We start from the raw sequence: 6,236 nt of genomic DNA, 5'->3' as shown, positions 1-6,236 counted from the left end.
TAAAAAGCCTGGCCGTTAACGTTTCTCATTCGGTTAAAATCACACCAATAAAATGGATAAATTTTTAAGTTATTGTACTTTGAAAGGTGGAAATTTTGCAGAAAAATAGGCATTGGACGAAAACGAAACTATTAGTAAGGTCAATAGGGAAAATATCACTGACGTCACCTGTTGTCGTTAATATGCCAACCAGAGCCTCATTCGTTGTTGAAACAAAGGGTCTTTTGTTCCTGTGGTTGGCACATTTGAATAACAAAAGTATACGATTCATTTTGTTTTAAATATATCTCCCCTATAGAGCAAGCCTTAAGTTAATGCTCCGAATTTTAATGACCCTTTTATAGTTACCGTTTGCTATAAAAATATTCCCCACCTTCTTATATTGATACTAGACTACATTCACAAATTTTAATGGCCTCTTTTGCCAATGATACTATCTTTATTTTCAGGCAACAACTCCTCAGCCTTATCAGAAGAATGACAGTATTGCCGCGGCCAGCACATAACTTAAAAGGCCGTAAGTATTTTCACTCACCTAAGCCGATAAAATACTAATGTTCACCTAGCATACTATGCAATTACTTCGGGAACTTTTTTTTGTCTTCATTCTTATTCAACAAGATCTAGCATCAAACAATCGCGGAGGAAAATCATCATTGGTAGTCATCAGACCCGTAAGTAAACTGTTCTTAATCTGTCGCTCATCGCATATAAAGCTATGTTCTTCGGAACTTTATATCTACCTATGCTCATAAAGCAGAAACTAATTTCAAGCAGGCGTTCTTGGCAGCACAGTCCAACGAAGGTAACTCTCAAACTGTAGGTAAATTAAGTTACTTTTAAGCAAAACATTTTGTTTTGTCATCATCGAAGTTTACCCAACTTTTGTGTCTGCTCATTTCGACAATAGCAGTGACTCTAATTCATAGCAGACCGTCATCGAGAAGCCTTAAGTTGTAATTTCAAACGACAATCCTCTGACCGTAAATACAATTGCATCTTTTTTTTTTTATCGTTAGGTAAATTGTAATTTGCAAATGACGATCATTACGGACCAAGCCAACAAGCATGTTATCCAAGTTGTAAGCATTACTCAAAGCGTAACTGCATTTTTACATCCCTTATTAAAGTACTTCCAATTACTCGCTCTTATCACTACGCCTAATTTAACCTTCAAACAGAATATTTCAAGCACAATACAACCAGTGGAGAATGAAGCCTTGCAAGGCCATATGCTAAGATTCAGAATGTAAGTATAACTTCTTTATAGATCGCTACCTCTCCTTATTATGTTAACGTCTATTCTCTAAACCATGTGTGCATTTTCTTTTTCCCCTTAATTACGCTACCTGTTAAAAACATCTATAGCATCTTTCAAATGACTAACAATAATATTTAAAATAGTATTTTTAAAGTAAAAGATGAATATTTTAAATGGTAAATGAAATAATTATTTTTACAAGTCGACGCTTAAAATTAAAAGTCAACATTGCGAACCATTACTAACGTCTTATCATGAAATACAATTTATAGCAAGTAATACATAAACAAAACTTTGAAATATTTAAGAACCGTTAGATTTTAAACACCTTCAAAAGAGAGATTGAGCTCAATCCCCATTTCTTGAACACTCTTTGCTCAATTATGTAACCTTCCCCACCATTTCTCCCAGCTCCAGCCTAAGGAAACACCTTTTTGGCAGACCGCGCATGATAATCTTGAAGTCATCATATTTTCATGAGGACATGTACTCTATAGTACCCCTCTCCCTCTCTGACCACACTATCCTTGTACAACAACTTTATCTTTTGTATATATGGTCATTACATTCCTATTTTCGCGAAGTCCCTTCATTACTCTTGTCTTTTGGTAGACTAGTTTCGTTGTCATGCAATTCCTGATATTCTAGAGATCTAAATTGCAAAAATAAGAAATAATACACCTTAACTTAGCCAGTAACAATTAACAAGCAAGCTAAGCTCAATATTTTAAAATGGCCGTCTTTGCTTAAATGTTTTGATAAGTCCACTTTTTAGTAAGTTGCAGTAATTCAATTCTTATATTTAACCTCCTGAAAACTATTGTGTTTACCATTTGTCCCGAAAACACCCTTTTTAAACATCATTGTTCTTGGAGATAAAACTTTTTTTCTATAGCGGAAACATACACATCTTTCTAGATCTTATTTCACTACTTGAAGCCAGAGTGGACAAAGGCCAAAGAAACCCAATCAGAAAACTTTGCGACGAAACTCAAAGTCACCAAAAAAACGAGCACTTAATTGAAACAATGTTTCACCCTAAAACGCGATTTTTCTACGCTGCGAAAGAGGAATCGGTTAAGGACGGTGCCTACTAATTCAAAGGTATTTTTGCCCCGATTTATGATTATGCAGGAAATGTAGATCTTAGCAAGTGTTATTCGAATCCAAAAAGAAAATTGGAGGTAACCACGCATTTTTCAAAGATAATTCATGAACAATATTTGTAAAAAGCTCTAAACTACAAAGCAATGTATGGCGTTTCTTCTCAAATTGAAGATTAATCATCTCTGAAGAATGCGTGGTGAACAACAATTTTATTTTTTGATACCAAGAGTACTTACGAAGATCTACTTTCTCTGCATAGTTTTAAACCGCACTAAAATATCCCTGTATTGGTAAGCATCGCCAATAAGAAACCCGACTATCTCAAGATGCGCAGAACGTATGCGCAATAACAATAGTAGGTACTGTCCTTAACTTCCTTCACATTTTTTGGACAAACAGAGAAGAACCACGCAATGAAAAGTGTTGCGAGCAATCACTCCTCGTCCAAGTACTTTTCACAAATCTGAGGGTTGTTACTGATGCATAGAGGATATATAAAGACAATTTTAATCATCCTTTCTCTTTTCGAAAACCACCATGGCATCGTAGTCATCATATAAAGTAAGGACATGTAATTTAAGAGGACCCTCTCCTAGCACTCTCCTCCTCAGTTGACCATTCACCCTTCGCCGGTACAATACCCTTTTCACGTACATGAGGTCATCTGAAAACCACCATGGCATTATGTAATCTTAATGGGGCCCTCTCCTACTCCCCTCCTCCTCAATTGACCATTCACTTCCCCCCCCCCTCCTCCAACCCCAGTAGCCCCTCCCCCCTCCCTTGTCCTCCAGCGCCAGAAGCATAATTTGAAAATTATCATGGTATCATAAGGACATGTAATTTTAATGCCGTTGTCCTCCACCACTGACCATTCACCCTCCAGCGCCAGTAGCACAGTACCCTTTTTACGGACATGAGGTCATTTGAAAACCACCATGGCATCACAAGGACATGTAATTTTAATGTCGCCCTTCCCTACTCCCCTCCTCCTCATTTGACCATTCACTCTCCCCCTTCTAAGCCCGGTAACACAGTACTTTTTTAATAACTACATGAGGTCATTACGCGATTTTTATTTCCTCGAAATCTTTTGATCACTTTCCTTTCCATTCTCCGTACACACTTTTCCGTCGTGATGTACGTTATGATACTTCAAAAATGAGACATCTTTATAGTAACACTTCAACACAGCCAATAAACAAATAACGATTTGAAGAAAGATTGAATGAAACGCTAACAAATACCACTTAAATCCCAAAGTCTTACGTTTTTGATAACTCTTCTTCAATCATCCTTACCAATTTTTCTCATTTGAACAACCTCACCACAATTCTTTAAGATATACCCTTATTCTTGTGATATTAAAATTTTATCATCTAATGGCTGACCAAGAAAATAACTGGCAAAATCAAGAATATTTTGGAAACTATTAAAGCGTAATTTTTTTTTCGTCATAAATTAAAATATGTGCAGCCTGTAGAGCAAAAAATTAAAATTATTTACCTTGGAAAGGTAGATACCAAGAAGAAGAGGAAGTATTGCACAAAAACGAAAGCACCAGTAAGGTTAAATAGGCAAGGATTAGTTTAAATGCTGCGAAGATATCCTTTTATAGTTACTGTTTTTCTTAAGATATTCCCTACCTTCTTAGATTGATACTGGACTAAATTTATAATGGTCTCTTTGCAAATGAAACTATTCTTTTTTTCCAGGTAATAACTTCTTAGCCTCGTTAGGAGAGTGACAGCATTGCTAAAACCAAAACATAACTTGAAAGGCTGTAAGTATTTTTAGCATCTAAATAGATAAAATACTTGTAGCTTTTAGAGACAGGCCTTTGAATTATTGTAAATAGATACTGAAAAGCCCTGATGGGAGTATTTAATAGAGTTTACCATTTACCATTTACTTGTGTTTGCCTAACCATGATTCTATAAAATTACTTCCGAAACTTCATTTTGGCCTCTTATCCTTTTTCAAGAAGGTCTTCTTCATCGCATACAAATAAGATCTTAATTCGAACAGGCGTCCAACGAAGATAACTCTCAAACTGTAGGCGAAAGTGATAAAGTTACCTTTATCAATTTTTAAAACTCTATTGGTTATTTTTCTTGAAGTACGCTAAAGCAACTTTGAGCCACCTATGAAAGCGAGATAAGAACAAATGTAAATTCTAACGCTCATTGCGAAACCTACACAACGTAAGTGTGGTTTTTCACTGTCTAATTAGTAAGAATAAAATATTTATTTTCCCGAGCAAAACGTAATATTTCGTTTTGACATCATCATCATTATCATGAAACCCAACTTTTTCACCTGCTGATATTAGCCGTAGCTTTGACTAATTCACAGCAGAGAGTTATCGTGAAGCCCAAAGTTCCAATTCCAATTGACACTCCTCAAACCGGCCTTAAATACAACTGCGAGCATCTTCTTTTGTTTCTCGTTAGGTACGTCGTAATTGACAAATGACGATCATTACGGATAAACCTAATGTCATCCAAGTTCTCAGCATTACTCAAAACGTAAGTACATTTTTGTATTCCTTATGCAAAAGTATTTCTATTTACTCGCTCTTATTATCCACTCGACCAAATTTAAACTTCAAACAGAACATTTCAAGCAGAATAAAACCAGTGGAAAATCAAGACTTTGCAAGGATATATGCTAAGATTCAGACTGTAAGTACAACTTCCTATCATCTCTAAATCGTGTGCTTTCCTTGGTATTCGTGAATTACGACGGCTGTAGACATAGCAAAATAAACATGTTTTTCCAATTTTCTATTTCTTTTAAAATAGCACTTTTTTACAATATAGGTTAGATATTTTAAAATGTTCAAGCAAATAATTATTCTTGCAAGTAAACGCTAAAACTGAAAGTAAACATCGGGAGCCATTACTAACGTACATCATGAAATACATTGATAGCAATTAATACGTATAAAAACAGGAAATATTTAAGAACCATTAGATTTTGAAGATAGATAGAGCGCAATCCCTCTTTCGTCAACCCTCTGTTCAGTTCTGTGGCTGTCCCCAACCCCTGCCATTCATCCCAACTCAAACCCAAATAAACATCTCGCTATCAATAAGGCATTCGTTACCTTTTCTGTTAGTCTATAAGTAATCTTTAGTGGATACCATTCACTTTTTTGCGGACCGTGCGTGATAACCTGAAAGTCATCATATTCTCATGAGGACATGTACTCTAACTGTACCCCTCCCCGTCCCTAACCACTCCTTCCTTGTACAGCAGCTTTATCTTTCTATACATAAAACCATTACATTTCCATTATCTCGAAATCCCTTGGTTCCTCCTTACTTTGTTAAATTAAACACTTAAGACAAATAGAACTCCATAACCCTCTCTGCTATTGAACCAATTTCACCTTGACGAAATGTGTCACGGTTTAGATGAACGCTAGTTGATTAGTATACTAAATCTTTATTGGCTACTATGCACTTTTTTTACAAACCGTCCATGACAATCGGCAAGTCGTCATCATATTTTCATGAGGACATCTACTCTAATCAGTACCCCTCCCCTTCCTTGACCACTCCCTCCTTGCACAGTAACATTATCCTTTGTCTCTAAAACATTGCATTTCCATTTTCTCGAAATCCCTTATTTTCTCTTATCTTTGATAGACTAGTTTAATGGTCATGTAATTCCTCACATTCTAGAAATCTAAATCATAAAAAATGACACAATACACGTTAACGCAGCCAATTAACAAATGACAAACAAGCTCAATATTTTTAAATGGCCGTTTTCTTTAAATGCATTTCAATTTGTCCAACGTTTTTACAGTAATTTAATTCTTAAGTTTAACATAAAATAATTTTTTTAACGTTTCCCCCTC

The 6,236-nt window shown here is 35.6% G+C and overlaps 1 long non-coding RNA gene across 1 annotated transcript; it reads left to right on the top strand.

The window, feature by feature from the left end:
• The first annotated feature begins 296 nt into the window (after positions 1-296).
• Positions 297-5,014, top strand: LOC137984780 (uncharacterized). The gene is made up of 4 exons (XR_011119176.1): positions 297-1,082; positions 1,182-1,249; positions 4,084-4,151; positions 4,998-5,014. It is a non-coding gene; the product is annotated as an uncharacterized lncRNA (long non-coding RNA).
• Positions 5,015-6,236: the final 1,222 nt, after the last annotated feature.

Source organism: Montipora foliosa, chromosome 14 (assembly GCF_036669935.1).
Source record: "Montipora foliosa isolate CH-2021 chromosome 14, ASM3666993v2, whole genome shotgun sequence".
Lineage (NCBI taxonomy): Eukaryota > Metazoa > Cnidaria > Anthozoa > Scleractinia > Acroporidae > Montipora > Montipora foliosa.
Note: the sequence above shows the minus strand (reverse complement) of the source record. Positions and strands in the feature narration are given on the sequence as shown.